Genomic DNA, 17,777 nt, shown 5'->3' with positions numbered 1-17,777 from the left:
CTCCTCAGGAAGAGAGCTTCTAGCAGTTAAAAAAGCCTTGTGTACCGCCCCGGACCTTACCTGTCTCGATTTTAAGAAAACCTTTGTCCTCCAGACCGAAGCCTCTGGAACAGGCCTCAGTGCCTAACAATCCCAGCCTGATGACTCTGGGGATCTACGCCCAGTTCTGTTCCTCAGCAGAAAACTATTCCCCAGGGAAACGAGGTATGCCACAAGCGAAAAGGAATTGCCTAGCCCTCAAGTGGGCTATGGAAGCCCTCCAGTATTACCTTCTGGGTTGAGCGTTCCTCTTGCTTATCGACCATGCTCCTCTCACCAGGATCTCCCTGCACAAGGACTCTAACCCTAAAATATTGCATTAGTTTCTTGCATTACAGCCTTTTGCCTTCAATCCCATGCATGTCCCTGGGAAGCTACAAACGAACGTGGACCATCTCTCCTGTTTTCCTGTTTCCAAATGGCCCACTCGTCCATTCCTGGGGGGAAGGCAGTGTGATGAGGCAGATAGCGTGACATTGCGCGCCGGCGACATTTCCAATATGGCCACTATCCTCCACCATCCCGGAAGTAAGGGAGTCGGTCTAGAGGATGCAGTGCATCAGGAATACGTGCCCAATGAAGAGGAAGATGGCAGGGGAACATCGCGTTCGAAATGGTGGAGAGCGGGGCCGGAGATTGAGGAGAACGAACAAAACCACGTACCAAAGGAAGACGCGAGGACTAGAAGTCAGGAGGAGAGGAGAGAAGCTGTCAGCGCTCAGGAGAAGGAGAACAGCGTACAGAACGGAGGTCGGGAGGAGATACGGGACAACGCTGTCCAAACAGAAATGGAAGGAGACGACAAAGACAGAAACCACTCGAGGAGCACTGCACCAGAGACCGGGGCTTCCCAAGGAGATGAGAAGGCTGGGTCTACCCTCGCCACGGCCCAGGAGGGTCGTGGAGTCAGGCAAGCACCTACCGCATGTTCGTTTTCTTTAAGGGTTTGTGGGCACAGCTGAAGGCTACTAGAGAGTGAGCACAGATATCCCTGCACTAGTCACCCACATGTTAGAACACTGGTGATGGAGCACTATTACCCTCCCCTTTTGTCTGAATAATATGGCAGTAGCCTGAGCCCTCTCTTTTATTTCCTTTTGGGTTTTGGGTCTCCTGGAATCTACGTGGGAAGAAGACTGGAAACACAGACGTGGGAAGAAACAATGAGATAGTCGGACTTATAGTCAACTTATCCTCTGCTTGTACCCATAAAGACTTTATTTTGAAATACGTATGTACCATAAACACACTTTTCCCCTCCCCCAATAAAGGAAAGAGAAGGAAAAGAACCGAAAGCCTGTACCTGTCTGGAATAAGAGGAAGGGTGGGAGGTCCTGACCACGATTCCTTGACCACAGGCACCAAATCAACGTATAACGTGGCACCGCCGGCCAGTGTTGTGAGTCATAGGCTGTCCACACACTATCACTCCCACTTGCACACTCTCACTCTGCACAGCTCCATGTTGCAACTGGTAACCAGCCCAGTCCATATGGAATGCTCTTGCACACCCATGCACCCAGCACCCTAATGCCATGCCCATCAGGTCAACGCTTAACACACTCTGCAAACTCTGTAGCCCCAATCTCCCTCCACCTTTCAGGTCACCCAAAATTGTCTTATACCCCTGGATGGAAAATTACCAACCCCGCCTCCCAGACATGAGGCCGCATGCAGCCAAAGTCACTTAGTCTGAGTTTTCAGGAAACCAGTGGCAATATGTAGCAAGTATAAATAAGAGGTAGACTAAACAAGGGGAGTTAAGAAGCCATTCAGGAAGTTCAACCACAGGTCTCAAAATACAATGGAGTCACAAAGTCTCTTTACTCGCTTCTGTACTGTATCAGAAACGTTCCTAAGACCCAGTCACTCTCTCTCTCACTACTACCTTGCACCAAGATGTTGTTGGGAGGGGCCAGGTGAGGAAAAGCTTGTTGGTCTGCCGCGATGAGGGTCAAAAAGGGAACAACCAATAAATGGGGAGTAACACAGGAGAGCCTCTCGATAGGATAAGGCACCCTGTCAGGTACATGATGATGACGGTCGTGCCCAGGTAATCCCGGCACAGTGTCTGGTGCTCGTTAGTATGAGTTGCACCAGACCCTTCAGATCTCAATCACTATGAGTTACAAATTCCAAACCTACCTGGAAATGAGGCACTATGACTGGTGAACATTGAAATTGGTCACACCAGGCAATTTCGGTAACACACAATGAAGAGTTGCAATTCCGGACGTCCCAGGACAGGAGGCACCATGTCCCGTGCATGATGATCAGGTTGCATCAGACCTGTCCAGTCACACACTCAGGCGTAAATTCAGAAGAGCTACACGAGGTAGAATACAGCACTACTATCGGTACACCCCCACATTCGAGGGTCGCACCCTGTGAGTCAGACACCGCACGCAATGGTGATGGTGTAAGTCCCTTGTGGGAGATCTTTGATGTCCCTGAGATCCCAGAGAGAACAGGAGGCCCGCAGATAGACCCTTGGACAGCACACTTCGGGTGCCACACTTCAGCAGGGCTCGCCCAGGCCAGTCACTATTCCGAGAGAAGCCTTTGTCTCCTTCGCGGGCAGTAGTCCTCCATATGCACAACAGAGTCCCCTGAAAAAATGTGCACCACACAGTACGGTTCTCCACAATGAGCATGCAATTGGCATGTCACACAAGAGAAATGTAACACAATCAACAAAGCAGGTCAATTTGGATCCCACAATTGGTGAATCCACTCATCACCAACTAGATGCTTATGCGTGTCAGGATTCCTGCGTTCTAGAACAAATGCCTTGGATGCTTGAAAGATCTCTGGGCACCACACTACACAATGTGGTATCCAGGTAAAATTCTGTCCAACGCTCATACCACGCTACTCGATCAAATTAGGTAGCGGATCTATAAATGTATGGTAGATGGTGTTAGTTCCTGAGAGACCAGGGGGCCTTCAGACGGAACCTTGGAGAACACACTTCAGGGTGCCACAATTAAGCAGGTCTTGGCCCAGGCCAGCCACTATTCCAAGAGGACCCTTTGTCCCCCTCACAGGCAGTAATCCTCCATGTGCACAACAGAGTCCCCTGACAATGTGCTGCACACAGTCCGGTTCTTCGGTACAATGTTCCCGCAAGCATATCTCACTCTCTGCTGAAGAATGGCATCCACAGTTATACTATTGTGTGCCTTTGAAGTCAGGGGCCGATGTAGGACTTTTCCTTTGAACCCCATATGTCTCCCGTAAATGGAAGGGCTGTCTGCCACGGGGTCGTGGAATGTAGCTCTTAATCTTTAGTGGGGCCATGATACAGCCCGAGGGGCCAAGTTTCAAAAACTTTACTCTCTCTTTCTTTTCCATCCGACCCTAAAATGGAAGAGGTTGTTACCATTATATGTCCGTGGTTTAGGGCAGTTGTTGGGAAATGCACAGATGTGCTCCCCCGAACCCTGAATCCGCACCATGGCACACAAGACTCTGAGTGGATAGAAATGCCCATATTCCATTTGTGGCATATCTTTTCGAGTTATGCCAGCATCCCATTTACCACTGGAAAGAGTTTGGCACAGCGAATCCACTGATATGAAACATCATGAGGCTGTTCCACTGCAGTCCACTACAGCAGCCTGAAGTAATGTTAATCATTCCCAATCTCAACTAATGGGTAGAGCCAGTCTCATCGGTAGTGAAAATACACTAAGGGAGTCCTCACTGCTGGGCGCACGTGTGCTATTGCTCACACTCACCTGCCATGGCAGGACCTATACATAGTCTCCAGCACCTGCGGTGCAAGTGCGCTCACCCCAGTCTGTAACAACAGACTTGGCATGGGTTTAACTGAGACGGGAGTCAGTGCTCACACACTGATGGCGGCGGCACACTTGATCATGGGCACTATAGGTGCAGGTGCACACACAGCGCCCTGCACTACAGGCTGCATCTGAGTTTATTCAGTATAGATCCTAGCGTGCACTAACCGGTCTGCACTGACCGGTCGGCCCACAGGTTTACCCAGGTCCTGTCTCCCGTAGGAGCAAGGGTGCACCCACCACTAGGTTGGGCCAGAGCGGCCCGGGTTGTCTACTGATCGGTGCGATTGTGCACAGCCGGTCTGCTACAGCAGACCGGGCACCTCGCCACTAGCACCGGAGGTGCCAGAACCTGAACACAGGCATTCCCCGGCAGGCCTTACCCTGGTATTAGAACACTGGGGTGGCCGGGATGCACTTACCGGCCTGCATTGGCAGACTGGGAACCCATCAGCACTGCCATAGGTACTAAGGTACGTATGTTTCAATGCAAACCTCCGCTGCAAAACATGTACAAATGTATGTAGTAAAAGATCAATACAGGCCTAGCCTTGCTATAATAGCAGAATGAAAAGCAGCGCCAATAGGGTTAACATTAGAAGGGAGGAAAGCCAATGCATGTTTTCGTAGACTAGAGAAATATATTTAGGCAGCAGCCTTGCCTTGAAGGCCACAGGCCTGCTTTGTAGTGAACAAGTTTAATAAAATATGTTGATAAGAGTAAAATAGACGTGCAAGGCAGCCAGGATCTTAGGCTTCATAGAACCCCAGACATGTAGGAGTAGACCTCATGCTTCAGAAGCAGACAAGACAAGGACACCAAGCTAGTGTAAAGCTGTATCAGACTCCAGGTGCTGACTTTTATAATCACATGAATAGCTGTTTTTGTAGAACAGTATTGCCTTTTGTTAATAGTGACGCTTGCTGGAAGTTTCTATCAATAATTATGCATGTGACAAATTCACCATTGAAATGAAACAATATATATTTCACTGCACGCTCGTGTACCCAGTGGTCGAAGTGGGGAATAAAAAGTAGGGAAACTGTGGGTGGAGAATCAGGGGGCGGGAATAACCGAAGATTGGATCAGTGGGCGGATTCAGGGGTGTTGTTAGAAATTGCAAAACATACCGATTTTTAGTACGTTTAGCCTTTTTTACTGACCAGTTACAGCTTATAACGTTATTTAATTCAAACAATGGATAAACATGTTTATTTGAGGTTTAATTAAGGAAAAAGCAAATACTCATAGGGAATACAGGTTTAAGTAAAGCGTGCGAAATATAAGCAGGAACAATGGCATGGGCGCAAATTCAGGATGGTGAGTGCAAAAATTCAGGACAAGTGGTCAAAATTCAGCACACAAATTCGGGACAACAGGTATGCTTTGCAGACACATCAGTGAATGTCATGCTATAGTATATAAATAAATAAATAGGCAAGGAACATAAGTACAAGTCACTTCTACCCCATCACCGCTCCATCCCTGTCATTTCCCCTGCCCGGTCACCGCTCCTGTCAAGTCAGCACTCCTGCCCCATCACCACTCCTGCCCCATCACGTCTCCTGTCTCATCACTTCTCCTGCCCCTATCCATTCCCTGCCCCTATCCATTCACTGCCCCTATCCATTCACTGCCCTATCAATTCACTGCCCCTATCCATTCACTGCCCCTATCCATTCACTGCCCCTATCCATTCACTGCCCTTATCCATTCACTGCCCCTATCCTTTCATTGCCTCTATCCATTCACTGCCCCTATCCGTTCACTGCCCCTATCCGTTCACTGCCCTATCCGTTCACTGCCCTATCCGTTCACTGCCCCTATCCATTCACAGCCCTATCCATTCACTGCCCCTATCCATTCACTGCCCCTATCCATTCACTGCTGCCCCTATCCATTCACTGCCCCTATCCATTCACTGCCACTATCCATTCACTGCCACTATCCATTCACTGCCCCTATCCGTTCACTGCTCCTATCCGTTCACTGCCCCTATCCGTTCACTGCCCCTATCCGTTCACTGCCATTATCCGTTCACTGCCCCTATCCATTCACTGCCCTATACATTCACTGCCCTATAGTTCACTGCCCCTATCCATTCACTGCCCTATCCATTCACTGCCCTATCCATTCACTGCCCCTATCCATTCACTGCCCCTATCCATTCACTGCTGCCCCTATCCATTCACTGCCCCTATCCATTCACTGCCCCTATCCATTCACTGCCCCTATCCATTCACTGCCCTATCCATTCACTGCCCCTATCCATTCACTGCCCCTATCCATTCAACGTGGCTTTTTACTCAGTAGCCGTTTCTCTCTTGAATTCCTGGCTCACTGCTCTTTTAGTCTCTCATTTGGTGTTATGTTATTATGTTGCAGCTTTTTTGCCTTCTCCAATAAAAGCGCCGGGACACTCTTTTTGAGTAGCTGTGCGCTATAAAATGAACAAATAACATAACATAACATAACATAACATTCACTGCCCCTATCCATTCACTGCCCCATCCATTCACTGCCCCTATCCGATCACTGCCCCTATCCGTTCACTGCCCCTATCCATTCACTGCCCCTATCCATTCATTGCCCTATACATTCACTGCCCCTTTCCATTCACTGCCCCTATCCATTCACTGCCCCTATCCGTTCACTGCCCCTATCCGTTCACTGCCCCTATCCATTCATTGCCCTATACATTCACTGCCCCTTTCCATTCACTGCCCCTATCCGTTCACTGCCCCTATCCATTCACTGCCCCTATCCATTCACTGCCCCTATCCGTTCGCTGCCCCTATCCGTTCAATGCCCCTATCCATTCACTGATCCTATCCGTTCGCTGCCCCTATCCGTTCAATGCCCCTATCCATTCACTGTCCCTATCCATTCACTGCCCCTATCCATTCACTGCTCCTGTCTGTTCACTGCTCCTGCCCGGTTACCGCTCCTGTACATGCCTAATCACTGCAACAGCCCCTTCACTTCTGAAGGACTGGGTTCTTTAAGACCCAGCGGTGTCAGGGGACAACACCTGAAACCTTCGTGGGTAACCTGCTCCGGCGTACGAATGACAGAGACACGGGACACTTCCTTCGGCGTCAAAGATTCAAGGTTTATTTGCTGCAGGGAAACACAGAAATCACGGAAGTACAACGAGTGTAGTTCGGGGAGACTGCTTCAAATTGGTTCTGTGGGTCGCTCCTTTTATACACGATTCTCCCATAGGTTTGCATAGCAGACAAAGGTTTACAACCCGGTTCCCACAATTATCCCCTAGAGGGGTCGCTTTGGTCACTTTGATACTCATAAAGTCCGGAACACAAGTGCGGAAACATTTGGCGGTTCCCAACTGTAAAAACCCATCTTCCCACCATTAGTACATTCCAATCAGCAATAAAACAGATCGAAAAAGGAACAAGAACAGGTGTGGAGGAAGATGGAAACAGTGGGGAGATTGGAAAAGGGTGTAAAAGGGGAGGTATCGGGCAACACGAGCTACAGGCATCAAAGAGACGTGCCTAATGAGATGCACGGCTGAGACAATAAACCGGCACGGCGAGATGAGCCTCGAGCGGGCCATCTGCCTTACAGTATCATCCCCCTCATCATAAAGACACTTACAAAGGACATGTGTCTTCCGCAAATATCTTGGGAGTCCCAGGGTCGCGAAGCGGACAACGTCCGTTCGCTGGCTACTTGAGGGCAAGAGACAAAATGGATGCCGTATCTAAGATGGAACCCGTGGGTATAGATGAAAAACCCACGTAACAAACGAACGGTTTAAGTTAACACAGCAAAACTGCGCACACTTACTAAACTCGTCATTTGCGGTTCGTAGATACCAGACTCGACCATATTCGTGCGAGTCGAAAACACCACTTACAATTGTCACGGAACCTCAGACGCTCCTTTTGCCCTCATGTAGGCAAGCACTAGTCAGAATCATACTCGATATTCATCAGCCCATCTAGATGTTGCTGTAGCATAGCTCTGTCCAACCGAGTTCCATTGGTAACAGGCGGCTGTCTCATACACGTTGTAGCACAGAGGCCACATAAGGCAGGACCGCACTGCACACAAAGGCAACACGTGAACAGGAACGCCACAACAACTCCGATGATCATCAGAATCTTCCAACCCCAAGTCGACATCAGGCCCCAAAACCACCCAAGTAGCGTCCAATCCCCTACATCCACGTGTATGGATTCAGAGATCTTATGCAACTTTGAGATGGCTTGATAGACAGTCGGAGCGTTATCAGGAATGAAAATACAGCAGCTCGAATGGATCACCTTACATACCCCACCTCGATCTGCTAAGATCACGTCTAAAACCATACGGTTTTGTAACGTCATAAGTCTATCCGCCTGAAGTTCTGTGGTGATATTACCAAGGGCACTGGCAGTAATATTAGCTGTCGATTCTACCACTCGAGTCAACTGTCTCAGGTTCCTACTATTAACCATAGGTCCCCAAAACGGGAGGAAACCCTTGAAAAAGTCTCCAGCCTCTTGACCGGCAGTATCCTCTTCGCTAATTACGCCTCTCACAACTCTAGTCTTGTGATAATCAGCATCTACAGTGAACGTCGGAGGCAACAAGTTTGCGATAAAACATGAGCCCATGAAGTCAGAGGGCAACCATGCATACGCACGATCATGACAGACAAAGTAGGTACCCTTGGCAGCCAGAAACACAGGGGACGAGATCATCGGCAGCATGTAATTTTCAGTGCAAGCACTCTCTCCAAGTCGGGCTTTCGATCTTCGGCCACGACCCATGAGACAAAAATTACCAATGTGGGGTACGACCCATATCGGAGGCGAGCTTTTAAGCTGTTTATCACTCGTGAGCACACTATACTCAACCTTACTCAGGACCCTATAGGCTTGTACCTCTTCCACTGGAATGAGCGATGGCTCATAGATATCTCTATCTAAGTCTTCTATCGCTATAGACAGAGGCTTGTTATACGAGCCAGGGCCAAAGTAGGGAGAACGTGGCTCTCGATTGGGGTAAGAATCTAGTGCGCTTCGAAACATTGTTTGAAATGCTCGAGCAGACCCTTGGGAACTATATGGTAACACCAGATATGGAATTCCCTTATCCGTAGTATGTGGCATCAACCCACACACCCAACAATTAGTAGTGTTAACCACTAACTGATGCTGATGAAGGAGCTGAATAAAGGAATTGTTGCGGAATTCTGCACGTCTAGCCTGCTCGTGTTCGGGTAAGATGTGAAAAGAATGGGGAGATGCAACAGTGGTAAGTTTAGGATTAGGGGTAGGAGTAGGTATGGCAGAAGATAAGAAACAAGACATCATATAATACACCCCTCCCGCCAATAATGCAGAAACAGTCAAAAGCAATACGAAAATTTGAAACATAAAACATTTGGTACGACTAAGTTGTTGCAACTTGAACCTTTGCGCCTGAGCTTCTTCCAAGTCCATCAGCTTCGAAAATGCCATTCCCTATGACCGTCCGCAACGTTTCTTGACGCACTTCGTTCTGTGTAGCAGTAGTCAATCCCTAGGAGTTCCCAGGAACCGACGGTCTTTAACCTAGTGTCAAGACCTACTAACCAGAAGGAAGTACACGCGCGGCCCTACGGCCTTTATTCACAATTATGTGTATGCAAAGTGTCTCTCAGCTGTGGAAGCAAAAATATGAGGAACGAAACTCAATGTATATATACAAAAATAATTACAATGATACGAGTGTTCAAACTGATCGTGTGAAAACGGGATAATGCAGTTGTCAAGGGACAAAACAGGATCTTTTATTAGTCTTTAGTGCTGGATCGCAAAAAGTATCGAGTTTTCTCAGGACGTGTCTGTTCGTCAAACAAAGGATCCGTTGAAGAGACAGCGTTCTGTTGATCAGTTGAATGTTCTGGTCTTGAGTCTTTTGATGACAAATGTTCAACAGTGTCTTTCTGCTGCACTGAGGATTCTCCGACAGGTTGTGCGTCGCTGAAAGGTACAAACGCCGGCAATCCTTCGGTTTCAGTTGATGCAATGCCTCTCCTCACCCACGAGTCTGCCGGCAACGGAATAGGGACTTTTTTCGTGTGGGTGGCATGCACCCAGTTTTTCCGCCCCTCGAGACGAACAGCAGTTCTCGTGGCAAGGAGGACCTGGTAGGGTCCAGTGAATCTTGGCTCCAGATTCTTCTTGCGCGTAAAATTGCGTGTCACCACCCAGTCTCCGGGTTGGAGCTGGTGGCCTGGACCCTCCGTCTGCGTCGGCAATGCTTCGTAAACCTGTTGGTGAATTAACCTCAGTTTAGCAGTCAAGTCATGAAGATAATCAATCAACATTGATACTCAAGATCACAGAACATACCCGGTCTAGGGACCCCCCAAACATTTGCAGGACGACCGAACACTATTTCATAGGGACTTAGCCCTATTCGGGAGTGTACGGTTGCCCTTGTTGACAGTAATGCTAAGGGTAAAGCGTCAGGCCACGAGAGACCAGTCGTAGCCTGAATCTTCGCCAGCTTCAGTTTAAGGGTGCCGTTATACCCTTCAACCAAACCAGCTGACTGGGGATGATTGGCGCTATGGAATTTCTGATTAATTCCAAGGCCCTTACACACACTCTTCATCACACTCCCCACAAACTCACTTCCGTTATCCGACCATACAATCCGAGGCATTCCATACCGAGGAAAGTATTCCTTCAGTAGGATGTTCGCAGTTGACAAAGCAGTGTTGTCCTTAAGAGGGTAGGCTTCGATCCATCGGGAGAACGCGCAAACCACAACTAAAACGTATTTCAGGTTATTGCATCGCTCCATATGGATGAAGTCTAATTGGATCACCTCAAAGGGACATGAAGGGGGAGCAAAACTACCAGGAGGAGTTGGGGTTCCCTTACCAGGATTGTACAACATACATACCATACAATTCTTAACCAATCGTTCAGCACATTTCGTGATACCATCATTCTTCCACACAGGAGACAACAACTTACAGATACCTTTCACACTAATATGTGCTAACCCATGCGCCATTGTCACAACAGCTAGCACATATGCATCCGGTAACATCCATCTTTTCTGGTCCGACAAATCAATCCAACAACCATTTGCATCCAACTTTCCCGTACTTTCTTTCCACTTCGTCTTTTCAGTCTCAGTGGCCTCATTCTGAATTGCTTTCACACTCTCGATAGTGTCCTCACACATACTCGACTCTGTAGGCCACCTAACCGAACTCGTCACATACATTCGAGTGCTAAGGTTCCGGGCAGTCTCCTTAGCAGTTTCATCCGCAAACGCATTACCACGACCAACATCATCCGTCACCTTACGATGCGCACTACATTTAACAATCGCTACCTGCTTAGGCAACGTAAGTGCATCCAAAAGATCATTCACAAGCTGGCCATGCTGAATCTTCGTACCATGCGATGTCAGAAAACCTCTCTCTCTCCACAGCCGTCCGAAGCTATGGGCGACACCAAAAGCATATTGGCTGTCGGTAAACACATTCACACGTTTCCCTTTCGCTAACACACACGCTCTGGTAAGAGCAATCAGTTCTGCAGCTTGGGCAGAATTCTGATTTAATCTTGCAGCCTCAACAACAGTATTCAACGTTACAACAGCATACGCAGTAGTCACATCACCATTTGGCAGTTTAAAACATGAACCATCCACATACAAGGTCCCATCGGGATCTTCCAAAGGTGTGTTTTTAAGGTCCACTCGACCTTTTGTTTCCTCTTCTGTCCTCAAATAACAGTCGTGTTCTGTTATTTCGTCTGACTCTGAGCTAATTGGTAACAAAGTCGCCGGATTCAGAACATTGCAACGTTTTATCTGAATATGACTTGCCAGCAACGTCAGCTCGTACCCAGACAATCTCGCACTCGTCAAGTGCTGAGTTTTCGTACGATTTAAAAGAGTATCGACTGCATGCGGAACCATCACCGTAAGCATATTATCCATGACCAATCCTGCTGATTGTCGGATGGACACCGCAGCTGCCGCTGTTGCTCTCAAACAACTCGGCAATGCTCTAGCTACCGGGTCCAAGGTCGAGGAAAAATATGCACATGGACGTTGCTTACCACCAAAAGGTTGCGTTAAGACACTCAACGCACAACCTTCCCTCTCGTGAACATATAACGTAAACGGCTTACTGTAGTCAGGAGTACCTAACACAGGAGCCGAACACAATGAATCACGTAATTCAGAAAAACTTTTCTGACATTCTTCCGTCCATGGTAAAGGAGTTGAAACATCCTTGCACGTGAGAGCTACCAATGGTTTCGCTAGCAATGAAAAATTTGGAATCCATTGCCTGCAATACGACGTGATACCTAGAAAGGCACGCACATCTCTTTGGGTTGTTGGCACAGCCATTCGCGCAATTGCTGCAATTCTCTCTGGGGTCAACCGCCTTCCCTCCTTTGACAATAAGTGACCTACATAGGTTACTTCTTGACAACAATATTGGAGTTTAGAAGGTGACACCTTGTGATTTAATTCGCAGAGATGTTGCAGCAGCGATACCGTAGCAATTTTGCAAATGTCCTGAGTATCTGCAGCTATCAATAAGTCGTCAACATATTGGATTAAGGCCGCACCAGCCGGCAATGAAAACGCATCCAGTTGACCCTTCAAGGCTTGACTGTAAATCGATGGACTCTCACAGTAGCCCTGAGGAGCGCGTTTGAACCGGAAGCTGCGTCCACCAAGAGAGAAACCGAAGAGGTCTCTGCTCTCTTCTGCAATGGGAATGCTGAAGAACCCATTCTTCAAATCAATCACCGAAAACCAAGATGCAGCAGCTGGAATCAGAGTCAGTAGTGCCGTGATGTCAGGCACAACGGGGAACTGAGGAATCACAATTTTATTTACCTCCCGTAAATCGATAACAAAACGATAAACAGGTGGTTTCGAAGGATCAGTACGTTTAAGAATGGGCAGTACGGGGCTGTTGCACACGTTTCCCCGAGTCTCTTCAATAACGTCTTTCTCGATCAGATCATAGATGATCGCTAACAGTGCTCGTTCACCATCAAGAGAAATACGATACTGGGGAATACGTGGCAATCGCACATTAGATTTCAACTGAACAACATAGGGTGAGATATCAAGCAGGCCCACATCATTGGGACCTGTTGCCCACAAAGACGCAGGAAGAGAACTCAATTCCGGTGGAAGCTTATCGAGAGACAAGTACATAGGAGAGACAACCTTCTCTCCCAACGTAAGCTTTACACCTGCAGGAGAACAATACAAAGTTGCATACAAACGTTTAAGCAAATCCAGGCCCAAAAGATTTTCACCACAACCAGTAGTCAAAATCAACGGAGCTTGCAGCTCGCGAGGCCCAATTGTAAGGGGCAAAGGGCGCGAAACTGGATTGCTAACGGGGGTGCCAGAGAATCCAACGGAAACATTTGTTAAGCCAGACAAAGGTGCGCCAGGGAGTTTCGAATGCTTTATGGAACTTTTCGCTGCACCAGTGTCCAACAGAAAAGGCTCAACGACGCCCGATGTAGCAACTGCGACGTAAGGCCCTCTCTGATCAACCGGAACTGATACCACTCCCTCTCCTTGTCTATGGCTGTCCTAGTAATTATTGGCGTCAGTTCCCTGATCGACGTAATAATCGTCTACATTGTACTGCGCAGATCGTCCTTGCGACGATCCACGTTGATCAAAACAATTGTCGGAATTTGATGAGTTATCTGAACGGTCATTCTGAGCACCACGACCTCTACCGCGTGATGTCTGCTGTGAACCACCACGACCTCCTCTAGATGAATTACCGCTATTACGATCGTTTAAAACAGGACAATTGAATTTGATATGACCCTCCTGTCTACAATAGGCACATTGGTTGTACCCTAACGAAGATCTTTGGGAAGAGGAGTCATTACGAGATTGTGGTCGATTCGATTGCGGCTGCGATCTATTTTGTTGCAAAGTATTCTGATTCGAACGTGGGGGATACGCCTGCTGTAACAACACCTTAGTTTTAAGCTCTTTCGTCTTTTTATCAGCACGGTCGTTCTCTTCTTTCTCCCTATTCTCATAATATTGTGCTGTAGCCAATATTTGAGCCGAGGTAGAAACGGCCCACGCACTTTCTGAATTTTTCAATTTATTGCTCAAATCGGGCAATAAGTTTGAAACAAATTTGTCCACAAACAACCGTTGACCACCCTCAGTGCTCATATCCTGGCCACTATGGTCGATGAATGCCTCCTCGAACCTCGTAAAGAAGTCGGAGACACTCTCGTCCTTCTTCTGTCTACAAGCTGACAATTTGTCCCAATTCACCCTCATAGCTGGCATAAGAGTTTTCATTAACGTGATTATTCTCTGAGGAAGAGCAGCAATCAACTGCTCGGGTTTAGCACCACCAATTTGACGACCATCCGCTGCTACAATGGCAGCCCAATCACCACCTAATTCGTTGGCGTGATTCTCCTGACGAATCTTAGCCCACACCGGTTGCGGTACAACATTGCCAAACAGCATGTCAATATCAGCAAGATTCATTACCGTAGCGTCCACGAGCTGCGATAATTCTTTGTAATACCCTGCAGGATTTTTGCGAGGGTCAGGCAAAGATTGCTTCACCTGTAACACTTCTGATCGTTTCCATGGGAGATGTATCCACACTCTCTGAAAGAACGGCAAGATCGGAGGTTGAGCTGCAGGATTACCTGGCATCCACACTGGTGGAACTTCTCGCATAGGAAACTGACCAGACTCATCTGGCTGTCTTTCAACATCTTCAACAAACAAGGCTTGAGGTATAGGAGTGGGACGAAAAGATAGCAACCGCTCAACAGCACGTCGAACGTTGGTATCCACTATCAGTCCAGTCGAGAACTGAAGCTGTAGATCAGACAAAGCGGTCAGCACCTCGTCAGGTGCATCGGCTGATATCTGATCACGAAGAACCTTACACATTTCTTCGAACACGAATCTTTGGGTTGGTATATTAAATTGACAAAACGTATCGAGTACGACACGTGGTGGATTTCTAAGAGGATGTGTCATCCAACCCATCGCCATATTATATAGCGAAGCGCGTTCCCTGTTACCAGGAAGCTGACTACGTCTTTGAGGACCATCTGAACCAGTGGACCCAAGAACAGGTCCGAGAGAATGAAAGAAGCTAGCCGCAAGAGGAGAAGTACGATTACGAGTAGAGGGAGAAGAATAGGACACAGGACTAACAAGCGAAGGAGTGGAGACAGAAGCAACAGCAGGAGTTAACAGAGCAGGAGCAGTAGCGGGAGCAGGAGTATGTGGAAGCGGAGGAGCAGTAGGGATAGCAACAGGCAAAGGAGCAGGAACAGTCGGAAGAACGGGTGCAGGTTGAGGAACAGGCGGAGGAAGAATAGGTGGAAGAATAGGTACAGGGGGAACCACAGGAGCTGCGGTACCCTGTACATACGGAGGTGGCGACTTCATAAGATAGGACATTAAAGGATCCTCAACTGCTTCTTCCTTCTTTTCCGACTCCGTAGGCAAAGCAGGATAGCATTTATCTATAGTCATGCGCTGTAATCTATCAAACACTTCCTTTTCCTTAACCTCCTTATCACGCTGAAATTGCTCTGCTTTCTTTACAATGGTAGCAACACCATCTCTCTGATTTCGTTTAGTCTGTCTGATTTCTTTCTGTCTTGCTTCTTTACGCCACAACCGAAAGGCATCAAACATGGCCGGCCTTGACTTTTTCTCGAACAATTTAGCCTCTAGGTTATCTAAGATCGGGATCTCAAAGCTACCATGAGGTGGCCAACTAAGGCGAATCCAATAATCATTAAAAGTAATCGGGCCTAGCCCATGTTTGCTGTACAGTTCATAAGTCGGAGTTCCAACCGGAGGTATCGGACACGAGTCCTCCAGTCGGGAATCCGCACCACAACGTCTGAAACAACTAAACAAAGTACTACGACCAGGCATCTTGCACACTAGCCGAGTTTCACAAACTTCAAGGGCTACGGGATTTACCAAGTCCCAGCAAAAAGCGAAAACCCTCGGTTTTTGGCGGCTGCAGTCGTCAAACAACACAACAAAGTACCAAGAACTACAAATGCAATGGAACCATGCAACCACTAAGCAACCACAACCAAGAACTCTGGGAGCGACCCACAAATACTTAACTCAAAGATCGATGGCGTCACCAGGAAGGCCCGTCAGTCGTCTCGCTCTACCAAGGTCTACGCCAGGCGCCAAAACAGGTCTACAGTCAGGGCAGCAGTCCGTCGCAGCCGTCAGGAGGCGGGAATCTCCGCGGGAAAAGTCTTCGGGCCACTTGTTTCGACAACAGGATCGATGAAGCGGAGTGCACTTTCCCTCGGAGATTTCACACGAAGTTCCTCACGATCGTCGGGCTTGGACCGGTACCACTGATGCAGCCCTACGTTGGGCGCCAACTGAAGGACTGGGTTCTTTAAGACCCAGCGGTGTCAGGGGACAACACCTGAAACCTTCGTGGGTAACCTGCTCCGGCGTACGAATGACAGAGACACGGGACACTTCATTCGGCGTCAAAGATTCAAGGTTTATTTGCTGCAGGGAAACACAGAAATCACGGAAGTACAACGAGTGTAGTTCGGGGAGACTGCTTCAAATTGGTTCTGTGGGTCGCTCCTTTTATACACGATTCTCCCATAGGTTTGCATAGCAGACAAAGGTTTACAACCCGGTTCCCACAATTATCCCCTAGAGGGGTCGCTTTGGTCACTTTGATACTCATAAAGTCCGGAACATAAGTGCGGAAACATTTGGCGGTTCCCAACTGTAAAAACCCATCTTCCCACCATTAGTACATTCCAATCAGCAATAAAACAGATCGAAAAAGGAACAAGAACAGGTGTGGAGGAAGATGGAAACAGTGGGGAGATTGGAAAAGGGTGTAAAAGGGGAGGTATCGGGCAACACGAGCTACAGGCATCAAAGAGACGTGCCTAATGAGATGCACGGCTGAGACAATAAACCGGCACGGCGAGATGAGCCTCGAGCGGGCCATCTGCCTTACAGTATCATCCCCCTCATCATAAAGACACTTACAAAGGACATGTGTCTTCCGCAAATATCTTGGGAGTCCCAGGGTCGCGAAGCGGACAACGTCCGTTCGCTGGCTACTTGAGGGCAAGAGACAAAATGGATGCCGTATCTAAGATGGAACCCGTGGGTATAGATGAAAAACCCACGTAACAAACGAACGGTTTAAGTTAACACAGCAAAACTGCGCACACTTACTAAACTCGTCATTTGCGGTTCGTAGATACCAGACTCGACCATATTCGTGCGAGTCGAAAACACCACTTACAATTGTCACGGAACCTCACTTCTCCTGCCCCATCACTTTTCCTGCCCCTTCACCTCTCCTGCTCCGTCACCTCTCCTGCCCCGTCACCTCTTCATCCCTGTTGCCTCTCCTGCCCGGTCACCTCTCCCGCCCCATTACCTCTACTAACGTGACAGCAAGTAAACAACCTTCATGTATGTAAGTAACTTGGTCAGCGCGCAAATGATTCCCTTAGCACGGGTCTTTACAGGCAGGGGTTTCCACGAAAATGCATGCCTTTAGAGCACATTCACTCAAGAGAACATTCACGCAAAATCACAATCGCTTCAAACCACCACAACTTGCTGTAGAAAACTAGGAACCTCCGAGATACTCGGTCAAAACGAACTCTTGGTCGCCTTTTCTGGTTCAGAGCAATACATGTCCAGTTCATTACCGACTAGAACATTCCCCAACACCCCAAACAATTTTGTCCTGCAAAATACGGGTATATCCACAAATGCCGCGTTCAGAGCTGCCTGTTAAAAATGACAGGACCTGAATAAGCAAAAGTACACAAAGCATACAAGTCGATAAGCAAGTATCACGACAAAACACCAAGAAACTAACATCACATTACAGAACAGGCCTG

The 17,777-nt window shown here is 48.1% G+C and overlaps 1 pseudogene; it reads left to right on the top strand.

The window, feature by feature from the left end:
• The first annotated feature begins 539 nt into the window (after nucleotides 1–539).
• LOC147729721 (uncharacterized) overlaps nucleotides 540–17,777 on the top strand; it is a 29,211-nt pseudogene continuing 11,973 nt past the window's right edge.

This window comes from Lissotriton vulgaris, chromosome 2_1 (genome assembly GCF_964263255.1).
Source record: "Lissotriton vulgaris chromosome 2_1, aLisVul1.2, whole genome shotgun sequence".
In the NCBI taxonomy this organism is placed as follows: domain Eukaryota; kingdom Metazoa; phylum Chordata; class Amphibia; order Caudata; family Salamandridae; genus Lissotriton; species Lissotriton vulgaris.
This window is presented reverse-complemented; position numbering and strand designations above follow the sequence as displayed.